The sequence below is a fragment of the Nyctibius grandis genome, chromosome 3 (assembly GCF_013368605.1).
Source record: "Nyctibius grandis isolate bNycGra1 chromosome 3, bNycGra1.pri, whole genome shotgun sequence".
NCBI lineage: Eukaryota > Metazoa > Chordata > Aves > Nyctibiiformes > Nyctibiidae > Nyctibius > Nyctibius grandis.
In genome coordinates, this window is record NC_090660.1 from 52,614,919 (window position 1) to 52,627,317 (window position 12,399).

Below are 12,399 nucleotides of genomic sequence, written 5' to 3' on the forward strand. Positions count from 1 at the left end.
GAAAGGCAGCAAATCTAGGAAACTCAAATATGAAAAACACTATTTAAGATTACTATTAGTCTGGAAGGCATTAAAAAAGGGGGACATAAATGTTTAGTTCAGGTCTGGTTAAAAGATTTCCTGGCTTGTCATTAAAGGAGAGATTTTCTGAGAGGCCCGAGAAGACAGTCTTGAAAGCTAAGCACAAAACAGGGTGTTCACACAACTCTTTTCCTTGCCTGATCCTGAGTGGGTTCATTTGACCTCTGGCAGCCCATGTAAGTCAGTTTATCAAAGAGTAACTAAATTAGGGTACTCAGTCTAAAACATTTCAAGCCTGACAGAGGTGCTGAATCCCGTAGTTCAAACCTCAGTGAGCACGAGGTGAGAGCACGGGATTTCTCTTTAAGTCAAAGCCTCCCTCTGAAGTTTGGCACCCAGAGCTGATGCTCAAAATAGACTCTGTGAAAAATGTTAGCCTGAATTTCCCTTTCGCTCAGCCCGAGCTCTTCAAACTCTCATCTGATGTGAGGTAAAAAGGGAAATTATAAAGCGTATTATTAAATACTTTAGATGTTGCCTGGAAAGGGGAAAGTGTTATTTTGTGAAAATCTACAGCTTCTACACCAGCGTGGCTGCAGAGGCTGGATAGTTAAATGAAGCAAAAATGAAACTGACAGCAGAAACAGAAGTAGGGTATCGTCCTCTCCATTTGCACCGGGCTCTATCTATTCTGCAACAGACAGACAGCTTTCCACCACTGTACCATACGTCTGACAACTTGAATTTGACAACCTGATGTATTTGTTATTGGGGTGTCAGGAAAGGATGTAGACAGATGTGTCTAAACCAAGCCATTTTCCTTTTATTTACTTCCCTTTATGTTTCTGCACAAAACAAATTGAGACCAAATTAATGACTCTTAATTTTAATATGGATTTTGTATTTTGCCTTCTAGCATGACTTCTCAATTCAGACAATAATTTGAGTACATCGGTGGTCATTCAGAAATGGTACAAATAGCTCTGGGTACTAAAACACAGCTTACAGGTTACAAAAATATTCAGCATGGTGACAGAGAAAGGTAGAAAAACTTGAATTCCAATCATTCAAACAACAGAAAAAAGTAAAAAGAAGTGAAAGTAAATTGGGTTTATATTTCATGATTTGATTAAAAAAAAAAAAAAGTTAGTTTTTTTGGTTTGTTTTGGTTTTTATGCTTAGCATTAGTGACCATTAGTGACACTCGGAACAGCAGGATCCAAACTCTTACAGAACGAAATTTGTGATTAAAAAAAAGGCATGAAATTATTTTCAACTGCAACAAACTAAAATAAAGACTAAGTGCATTTTTTGGCTGCATGTTGTTTCTTAGTAAAAGAAATAATGACTAAATCCCTGTGCTAGATTTTGCCAGTTTATAGCAAAAACTAGGCTCTAAGAGGCACTGTGCCCCTCAAGCCTCTGCTGCTCTCAGCCTGGGCCACTCACAGGGGGGCACTTCCAAAACACATGCCCTTGCCCACCCCACTGCACGCCAGTGAAGTGTTAAAATACATGTACTATATTTATATATTTCCAATTCTATTTATTTATTTTTAAGATTAGGAACAGCTCCACATGAATAAGAAAACTGTATTGCTATATTCATGCATGCTTAAGATAATTCAACTTTACAGTTTTGACATGTGTAGCTTATTAGACTCTTATGAATGTAAAAACACCATTGGCATTTTTCATATTGCAAGTGTCTGGTGGATAATGGCCGTGCAGATTTTATACAAAACGGCGCAAGTAAACTTGCCAAACTTTCATCATCACTCCTTCAGAAACTCTGAGGGGGCCTACTAAATTGGCATTTTGTTTGACATGTACACAGAATGTGCTTAGCATGCAGAACAAGTATAGCAATAAACCTCTTCTTAACAGCTGTGTTATTTTAGCTAACGATAAACATGTATCTAAAGCCACGTATCACCAGAACTTCAATTGGTGAGAAAAGCTTAGTCACCCCATGGAAGGAGAGGCCATCACAACAGAGAGGACGTCGTTTATTTATTCTTAACTATGCAATTAATTGTCTCACCAACAAACACAGCCAAACACACAAAGTGTTTTTCTAACTTAAGTAAAGTTCATGATCATCATAGCTTATACTCTGTCTCTGACCTTGCTGCATCTATTCTTTACCAACAGATTCCTACCCACGGACACATGTGTGCAATTATCACTGATCTCGGTGGAAGCTGTGACTGTGTAACTAAGAGTTTATTTTCTGGAAAGTTTCCTTACGGTCCAAAAGCTTCAGAGGCCAAAAAGGCTCTTTTTGTCATCATTGTGGCTCATTCCATTCTGACTACATTGAAAATGAAAAAAATCTGGACATGTGAAATGCAGATGTTAACGAGCAAGACAGCATATTGATTTGGTTAAGCCATTTAATTTTGACAAACTGCCAAAACAACAATAAAAGAATCGCCAACCTGAAATATTGGAGATTTCATCAGCAGCCTACAATGAAGAGGGAGATAATGAGTCCCTGGCAACCTCTAGGAAGGGATCGATGCTCTCCATGGAACTGCAGTGACTGGGAATTCCAGACAGTACCCTTCGATTTTCTCTGAAATCTTATCTTTACAAAGTAAACAAACACGAGATAATAACCTTTAAACTTTCCGCAGCCATTCATTAGCGGATTCATTACCACAGAAGAGCAGGCGACATTCAATATTAGTCTCTGTTCAATATGTGGCATGCCGCGTATCGCAAAACTCGATCTTTTAAAAGGCACAGGCTGCAATTCCCAAAATCATGACACTTAAAAAATAATAAAATGAATCAGGGTGTCTCAGAAGCATTTTCCAGCTTTTCTCTGAATCAGCAGAGCTGTACACATCTCACCTTTCCAGTGAAAACTGAATTTATCATATAATCAACTGAGTCCACAATTTGAAGTCTTAAAAAACACTAAATATTGCAGAAAACACTGCAAAAACTATTATCTAAGTTTCAAAATGGGAAATATTCCTCTGTTTTCAGCGTTTTTTTTTAAAAACGTGACTAAACCTGAATCAGATTTTTAAATATTTTCCTTTTTATTTACTTGCAATCAATCTAATTTTGGATCCTGTGTTCAGAAATATCTGAAGCAAACTAAACTATGGCAGCGCTTTTAAAGAGCATGTGCCTGAAACATTACTGGTCTCTATGGATATGTTTAAAAATATATAGTTAACATCCTCAAAATTAAGTTAATAGCTATATAGAATTTTTCACACCAAACTTTGACATATCCATCTTCACAGAATTAAAAAAGATATTTTACTCTAAATAAGTGATAAATGGCTTCTAATTCCTTTAAAACAACAGCATTTAGACTACATTAGCCCAGTATCTTCTTCAATTATATTTGTATCATTTTATTACATTGGAGAGAGAAAAAGAATAGAAGAGGTAAGTGCTGCTACATTACCCCCCATATTATTTTTTTACAGCAACTTGCAGAACACCACCAGTAAACAATGTGGCTTTACAAACCACATAAGAAAGGTCATCACCCCAGAGAGCTTACAACTACTGCAAACAAATCCAGTACAACCACCCTTCCATTCAAAGGAGATATGAGGACATTCCTTTTTAATATATTAGCATATCATCATTAAAGAGATCTTTAAACCACTCACAATCCCCAATTCAAGCAGCACCAAAACAGCAGTAAAAGTGACAAAAAGGGGCACCTTTTTCTCCTTGCCCTTCCTTACTCGTAAGGTGCATCTTGAAACAGTAGGCAGATGCACATCAACTCACTTCTCCCTCACAGGCACAGAGGAAAGGTATGGAAACATACCATGTGGGCGACACAAGGGAACTGTACGTGTCAAAAAAACCCACTAAAATCTGGGAGCACAAGCTGGGCCCCAAGCTCTGCCACTCTCCTGGTCTTTGTGTTACCCCGTCATGACTTTTCTTTTGACTCTTGCTGGCTACACCTTCACTCCGACACTTTGCAGTCATGCCCACCAAAAACACCACTCAAGGGAAGAGGTGAAGGAAAACAGGAGGAGTATTTCATGCATGAGAAACAGGATGGGAGCTCGTAAGAACACAGATTGAGGTGTTTGTTTATATTGTGGGCTAAATATTAAGGTTTACTTTCAGGTTTACGTTTTCTCAAACTGAATTTCTTATATGACATCAGACCTGGAAAACAGCCAATATAAGGTCTGACCAACTATGAGAGTCATTTACTTTCTTTTAAAGTGCCTCCTTTTCTTTAATTTTTAGATCAGCAATAAACATCTTCATTAGGTCCTTCAGAAGCTACCATCATGCTTCTCTTATAAGAGCATTAATCGCTACACAGTCAGGTACAAGCCATTATCAAAGCAGAGAAGCCTTGTTTTCATTGCAGGTTCTGTCACCGCAGCACCAGCGCCTGCAAGATACAAGCGCAATCATTTTGCTCTGAATAAGCTCCTTCAGAAATGCAAAAGTAATTTTTTTTTTTTAATTAAAAAAAACCCCATCCTTAGTGCTCTCTGCTGAGGCGCACACTCCTTTCAATTCAAAGAATCCGTGCCTCCATAACCCAGGATATTTCCTTCGTGGCCTTATGTCAGCATCATCACACTTCTCCTGCCAATTATGAGTTAGACACTTAATAAAACCATCACCTGCTACTGTCTACATGTTACCAGAGTTTTTCCCACACCTAAGAAAGCAAGGAAGCTGGAAAAAACCTGTGACGGGACAAATACAACCATCCATAGGCAGGACATGTTTAAACCTCTAGGCACGAGTGGTAGGTCAGAGGTCAATGGTGAAGGGTGGTTAGGGAGGTCACCTTGGCCTCGAGCAGAGCCTTCCACAAAGCACAGGGATGGGAAAAGCAGGTGCAGCAGCTTAATGTATGAGACAAAATAATGTTCAGTCTAGAAATAAAATACTTTCTCAAGAGTATGTTTTAATACTATTTTTTCTTCCACCACCACCACCCTAATCTCAACCTTCCTCTCCACTCAAAAACCTACTGGAGAAGTTGACCCTTTAGCTAAGGGAGAAAAAAAAATAAAGCAGTGCCAACTCCAGCAAGGATAAGGTAAAAATGTTGATATCTTTTAACATCAGTCAATTCCCAATAGTAATGTTTAGGAAAAATTATTACTCCAAAAGGATGTTCTTTTTAGAAACGATTTCTGGTTATCATTGTCAGATTTACTGAATATTAAGGTTTCATTTATAATTTATTAACATAGATTATCACCTTATATACCCACTGCAAACTAGATTAATTTTCTATTATTAACTATTATAAACAAAAAGGTGGCTATTAATTATCATGAGGTTTTGTTTAAAAGATGTATAGCTGATAATTAACAAGGTATCAGCAAATTGTACACTGGTAATTGCTTAACCATTCATTAAAAAATCATTCATGTGTTACTTGTGCATGACTATAAATCTGAATATAAAACGGAATGTTATTTTCTCACCTCCTGCTGATCCATGCCCCCAGCCTGCATTACTAGAAAAAAATTACTGAAGATGTTTTCTGTGGGTAACTGAGGAAAATGTCTGGAAGAGTTAATACTGAGGGTGGCTTTTGTTTTAACAAAAGCAAAGAGAGATGTGCTGCATTTCCCTAATAACTCCCAATCATAATGCTTAGAGAAGAGGGAAGATAATTTACCAGGTGTACACATAATCTTTGCTGAATTACCAAAACCCTGGAATGAAAAGAGGAAGCTACTGAAATGCAGGAAAAAGCCCCACATGTAGGTAAAGAATCCAACAGCTTAGCTTGATAATACGGGAAAGTAATTAAGAACTTGGATCAGTCCATTACTGAGAGAGTAAAGGTTTTCTGGAGTACATTTAAGCTGACCAAATGGCCCACATTAGGTAGAAGTGTCCTACTTTCAATACACCCAAATACTCGTTTTTGGACGTGCTATCTTGCTAGTCTAGTGTACAACCATCATGATAACTCTACCACATATATATATCCACACTACCTCAGATTTTGTTTGCAATTTACTTCTGTAAATTCAAACCATTTTCAGCTTCTTTGCCTTGACCATTATCAAGTCTGTACTACTTTTGTAAGTTTTTTTTTTTTTAAATCAAATTTGTTCTCCTGTTAGACAGCATTCTTCAAAAACCCTTGCAAGTGAAAATAAGTAGCATAGTTTTTCTGGCACCAGACACTTAGTTAAGTTTATCACGTTTTCCAATGCAGGATTTAACAAGAATTTCAGAAAAAATATATTATTATACGTAGTCACACTGGATACTGCTAGTAAGATACTTTATTTACTTTTAGTATAAACTAATGTCAGGTTTTATTTTGTTGCTGTTCTAAATTTGTAAACATTTTCAGATGTCACATTTACCAAATTTTGAGGTGATTAATAGCTATGGTCAAACATGGTCACCTGTGAGACATCATTCTTGGTGCACCAAGCAACAACGGGTAATGTGAATTATCCACCTTTATGCCTCAGTGAACTCAATGAGGACTGGACTACAGTATCAGGTCCTAGGAGAAGAAGGGGTTTTCATTCTATTTAATTTTTAAGTTGTATGCTTATACATGCAAAAAAAGCTGACAAAAATCAATCCTTTCCCTTTACTTCAAACTCTTAACCCTTCAGAAAGAGTTGAGGCTGGATGAGGCCCAAGCCCCCATCCAGCACAGCTCCCCGTGAACAGGCATTCCAGAGTAGCACCGGAGACGCTGGCTGCTCTTCCACTGCATTTTCTGACAACATGAGACTTCAACGACAGAGCACAAAGCACTAAGCAAGCACCCAAGTGCCTCGGAAACAGCATGCAGCAGCTGAAACTAGACAAATATCATAGGAATGACCTTGCATAGCATAGAGCTAACATAACGGTGCTATAAGGATAGGGAGGGAGATACCTACACTTTATTTACATATACCAAGAAGGACTGTTGGGTAGGAAGTCGGGTGCCTTGCAGTTTGCATGGTAGTTAAATCAGCTGGTACTTTCTTTGTGAGCGCTTGAGAATAAACTTACTTTCAACAGTGAAGCAAGCAACAACAGTGGCCACAAATGGTGCCTCAAGGAGAAGCAGACAAGAAAATGTTAACTTAAGATACCAAACTTGGAATGATCTGACCTACCAGTCTTCAACAGGTATCAGGAATGGAAAAAACAAAGCCAAATGAAATCCAATGACCATGGACAATGGCTCTCCTAATTTAAATAAGCAACAACCATGGTGCATAGAAATAAAAACAAACAGCAAAGTATATGCTTGAAAGATGAACTCTCACCTATCTTTTAAATGTCTAACAATGAAAACACTGGTTGAACAGAAGAACAAACATTACTTAAATATACTCATAAAAGCAGACTCAAAATGCTTTTCCTTTTTAAGCAAAAAATTAGAGAACAGACCATGCTGGTGAACCGGAACTTCTAAACTAACCAAGCGGGGTCAAGGAACAGTTCTTTGGGAAGAACCAAAAAAGGAAACAAAAGCAGGAAGAGCATTTCCTCTTCGCAGAGCTTTGCTTCAGCCTGCAGTCCTGTAACTGCAGTCATGAGATAAACCTTTTCCTCACTAAATAGGAAATGTCTTTTCCTCACAGCTGAAAAAATGCACAGCCAAATCATCTAGAACTCAGATGTAAGTTTGAAATTAAAACAGTTTGCACATCCACAACTGACACAGAATCACAGAATCACAGAATGTTAGGGATTGGAAGGGACCTCGAAAGATCATCTAGTCCAATCCCCCTGCCGGGGCAGGATTGCCTAGACCATATCACACAGGAACGCGTCCAGGCGGGTTTTGAACGTCTCCAGAGAAGAAGACTCCACAACCTCTCTGGGCAGCCTGTTCCAGTGTTCAGTCACCCTTACAGTAAAGAAGTTTTTCCTCAAATTTAAGTGGAACCTCCTGTGCTCCAGCTTGCACCCATTGCCCCTTGTCCTGTCAAGGGATGTCACTGAGAAGAGCCTGGCTCCATCCTCTTGACACTTGCCCTTTACATATTTATAAACATTAATGAGGTCACCCCTCAGTCTCCTCTTCTCTAAGCTAAAGAGACCCAGCTCCCTCAGCCTCTCCTCATAAGGGAGATGTTCCACTCCCTTAATCATCTTCGTGGCTCTGCGCTGAACTCTCTCTAGCAGTTCCCTGTCCTTCTTGAACTGAGGGGCCCAGAACTGGACACAATATTCCAGATGCGGCCTCACCAGGGCAGAGTAGAGGGGGAGGAGAACCTCTCTCGACCTGCTGACCACACCCCTTCTAATACACCCCAGGATGCCATTGGCCTTCTTGGCCACAAGGGCACACTGCTGGCTCATGGTCATCCTGTTGTCCACTAGGACCCCCAGGTCCCTTTCCCCTACGCTGGTCTCCAACAGCTCTGTCCCCAACTTGTACTGGTACATGGGGTTGTTCTTGCCCAGATGCAGGACTCTACACTTGCCCTTGTTATATTTCATTAAATTTCTCCCCGCCCAACTCTCCAGCCTGTCCAGGTCTCTCTGAATGGCTGCGCAGCCTTCCGGCATCTCAGCCACTCCTCCCAGTTTTGTGTCATCAGCGAACTTGCTGACAGCGCACTCTAATCCCTCATCCAAGTCATTAATGAATATATTGAATAGAACTGGTCCCAGAACCGACCCTTGCGGAACTCCGCTAGACACAGACCTCCAACTGGACTCTGTCCCACTGACCACTACTCTATGGCTTCTTTCCTTCAGCCAGTTCACAATCCACCTCACTACCCGATCATCCAGACCACACTTCCTCAGTTTAGCTGCGAGGATGCTGTGGGAGACCGTGTCAAACGCTTTACTGAAATCGAGATAGACCACATCCACAGCTTTACCATCATCTATCCACCGGGTAACATCCTCATAAAAGGCTATCAAGTTGGTTGAGCAAGACTTCCCGTTGGTGAAGCCATGCTGACTGCCCCTAATGATCCCCCTATCCTTGATGTGCCTAGAGACAGCACCAAGAACAAGTTGCTCCATCACCTTTCCAGGGATGGAGGTGAGGCTGACCGGTCTATAGTTACCCGGGTCCTCCTTCCTGCCCTTTTGAAGACTGGAGTGACATTCGCTTTCCTCCAGTCCTCAGGCACCTCTCCTGTTGCCCATGACTTAGCAAAGATGATGGAGAGTGGCCTAGCAATGACTTCCGCCAGCTCCCTCAGCACCCGCGGGTGCATCCCATCAGGGCCCATGGATTTATGGACATCCAGGTTGCTTAATTGGTCCCTGACCCAGCCCTCATCAACCAAGACAGATTCCTCCTCTATCCTGACTTCTTCTGAGGCCGCAGGGGTCCAGGGCTCCTCAGGACAGCTTCCAACAGTATAGACAGAGGCAAAGAAGGCATTCAGTAACTCCGCCTTCTTTTTATCCTCTGTCTCCAGGACCCCCACCTCATTCATCAGTGGGCCTACATTGCCTCTAGTGTTGGCTTTACCTGCAATGTATTTGAAGAAGCCCTTTCTGTTGTCCTTGACCTCTCTTGCAAGGTTTAATTCCAAGGAGGCCTTAGCTTTCCTAGTTGCCTCCCTACATCCTCTGACAACAGACTTATATTCCTCCCAAGTGGCCAGCCCCTCCTTCCACGATCTGTACACCTTCTTCTTCCACTTGAGTTTGCCCAGCAGTTCCCTGTTCAACCATGCAGGTCTCCTGGTACCCTTCCTTGACTTCCTACCTGTTGGGATGCTCTGATCTTGACACACACTTTATGAACAAGTAAGTCCAGGACAAGAGGTTATCTATGAATACAAATGTCCTGTAAGACACTAAAAATAGTTGCAAGTCTGATATATTGCTACTGCTAAAAGTCATTTGAAGATTTTTTTTTAGCTATATTAACACAGGAAAGTTTTACATATACATGTTTTATGAGAAGTGTTTGAGCATAACCAGGTCCCAAATAAAATTGCAAGAGCATAACGATAGGTAAGCTACTTCAAATTACACTTTAGTTGCACATATTTTATTATTTAATGTTACGTACACAAATGATACACTACACTCACAGTTAATGACATTAAATATTAAAAGCCTAGGAGAAAAAAAGAGGCATAAGGTTTTAAATAGGAGGTGAGAGATTAACAGTACTGCAAAACATAAGATGGAAAAAATAAATATAAGATTATAGTTGTATTTTTTTAATATTTAAAAATGTTCATCCACTAGTGAGAGTAACTATGAACTTTGTTTGGCAAATTGTCATATGTAACTACCAGCAATTGTTCCAAGAAGTGGAAGCGTTTTTCTCATTAGAAGGTAAAGAAACAAAGGAAAACTGGAAATGAGAATAAGGTGATTCCCTTATCAAAACATTTTGGGGAATACTGCAGTAGGCAAGACTTGAAATCAGCCAGCCATACTAACTCAAAGAGCCAGTTTTAAGGCTTTAAAGCTTTTAATGTTTGCTATTCTTTCCCACTGTCTAAATTAAGACTCTTTATCAGCCTTATTGATTTTACACATTAAACCACGGATTTTGAGGTTACAAAGAAGAAAAGAACTTTTTAGAGCGGACTCCAGCCCCACACGAGAAGGGCGCACTAGCTAACTCCCACAGACATGACCTTTGGAGAGCAGTACTATTCGCTCTCTGCTTGTGGGTGCTCTGACACACCAGCACTTTGTGAGATCTCCAGGCGGTGTTCTATCATCAGGGCCCATCCAGGCACGAGGTGCACTTTCACAGTGCATTAGCATATCCAGACAAGGAACGCTGCGGACTGCAACGGCCTTTCCTTGTAGGACAGACCTGAAGTGTGAAACAACTTTGCTGACATTCTCACTGACATTCAGGTGCTCCTCTGCATATCCAAAATTCATCAGCATGTAAAACCACCGTATACTGAAGAAACTAATTTCCAGAGAAGCATTAACTACTACTACTTTAATCTTTGACTTGCTCATAGACTTATATTCTGAAGAGTTCATCATCTTAACTTTTTCCTTCTTACTTTGCACATTAAGAAAATATTGGTCTATGTTCTACACACAAGCTGAATGATGAAGTTTAAAAAGAAATCAAACATATTTGACAATGTAAACAGAAACCCTGCTTCTCATCTTTCTCACATCTGTACTGACCAGAAACAACCCCGGTGAAGTCACTTAGCACAGGTATACAAAGGGAGGGAACCTGGTCCAAATAGTAACATAACCCTTTGAACACGGATGCAACCCAGTGAAAGAAAGAGCTGATGAACTGATCCGAGGTCACACAGAAAGATGGCAGAGCAGTCTGTAATAGATTTTTCCTCCTTAATCACCAACTGGTTTTGCACTCGATGTTTCTGGTGGTCACTGAATCCTGGGCGTCTGAGCAGGGGATTCCCCCATTGCACTTTCAATGTCATCTTGCCAACAAGGTAGGAGGGCTCAGATGGCAAACAGCTATCTACAGTTACTTCAATCCATTCTGTAGCACAGTAGCATGGGGTGTAAAACTAGACACAGACCTAGCTCATTATTATTAAAAACATTTCAAGCTGCTTCAAAATGTAACTTTCAAATTTTAGTAATGAAAAATTGTTTTTTCTCTTTCCTGTTTTATTAAACATAGCAAATGAGCAGAAATTTGGGCTACAAGCCACCCTCTAGCCCTTGTTCCTGGGCACCTTTGCAAATGTCCAACTGGCTTCACCAGTTTCTGAAACACACTGAAGGCACTCATGAGGGAACATCGGTTTCATCTTCATTGGCACATTTTTGGCAGCTGTAAGATACAACATAGCTCACTGCTTTAAAAAGGAAGGACAAGAGGGATTCTTCACTTTTAAAGTACTAGGCTAAGAAATTTGGTTTGGCGATTACAATTCTGAGACCCGCTCTTTCAGACCTGGATGTGACTTTTTCAAGGCTATGCGTTAGTAGGAACCCAAGAGGTTTTTTTTAAATAGTAGATGCTAAGCAAGCCAGAAGAATTTCATCTTGCAAACAGTGGCAATCAAACTGAACTGACTGTATCCCAAGTGTAACAGCACTTCCCAAAGGACTCATACTAAGAATTTGCCTATTTAGTTTAACATTTTTATAACTAAACCTCCTATTATAAAACCCAAATTTTCTTAAAAGGCATTTCTATCACCATATCAGTGTGATACATCTTACTCAATCCTGCAGTCATAAAGAATCATGTTTACATTATAAAATTTTGGCTAATGTTACACAGAGAAACAAACTTTAACCTGCATACATCAATTCCAAAATAAATATTGCAAGTTAATGTTCCATCTTCTTTGTTCTGCTTTTTTGTCTTTAGGTTTAGCACTAAGTGATGAAGAAGTTTATCTCATATATAAGATACGCCACTAACACTGATCTATTTCCTCCCCAAAACATCAACAAAAGGAGCTATGGGTCATTGAGCCAAAAAATTAAATG

The 12,399-nt window shown here is 40.0% G+C and overlaps 1 protein-coding gene across 2 annotated transcripts in view; it reads right to left on the minus strand.

Moving 5' to 3' along the window:
* LDLRAD4 (low density lipoprotein receptor class A domain containing 4) overlaps window positions 1-12,399 on the minus strand; it is a 293,179-nt gene that overhangs the window by 216,686 nt on the left and 64,094 nt on the right. Inside the window, exon 1 of one of the 2 annotated variants that reach the window (XM_068395927.1) lies at window positions 2,463-2,496. The exons of the other annotated variant lie outside the window; for it this stretch is intronic. The gene's annotated coding sequence lies outside the window, so the exon portion shown is untranslated. Of the gene's footprint in view, window positions 1-2,462; window positions 2,497-12,399 lie in introns of those variants that run through there. 2 annotated transcript variants of the gene reach the window in all.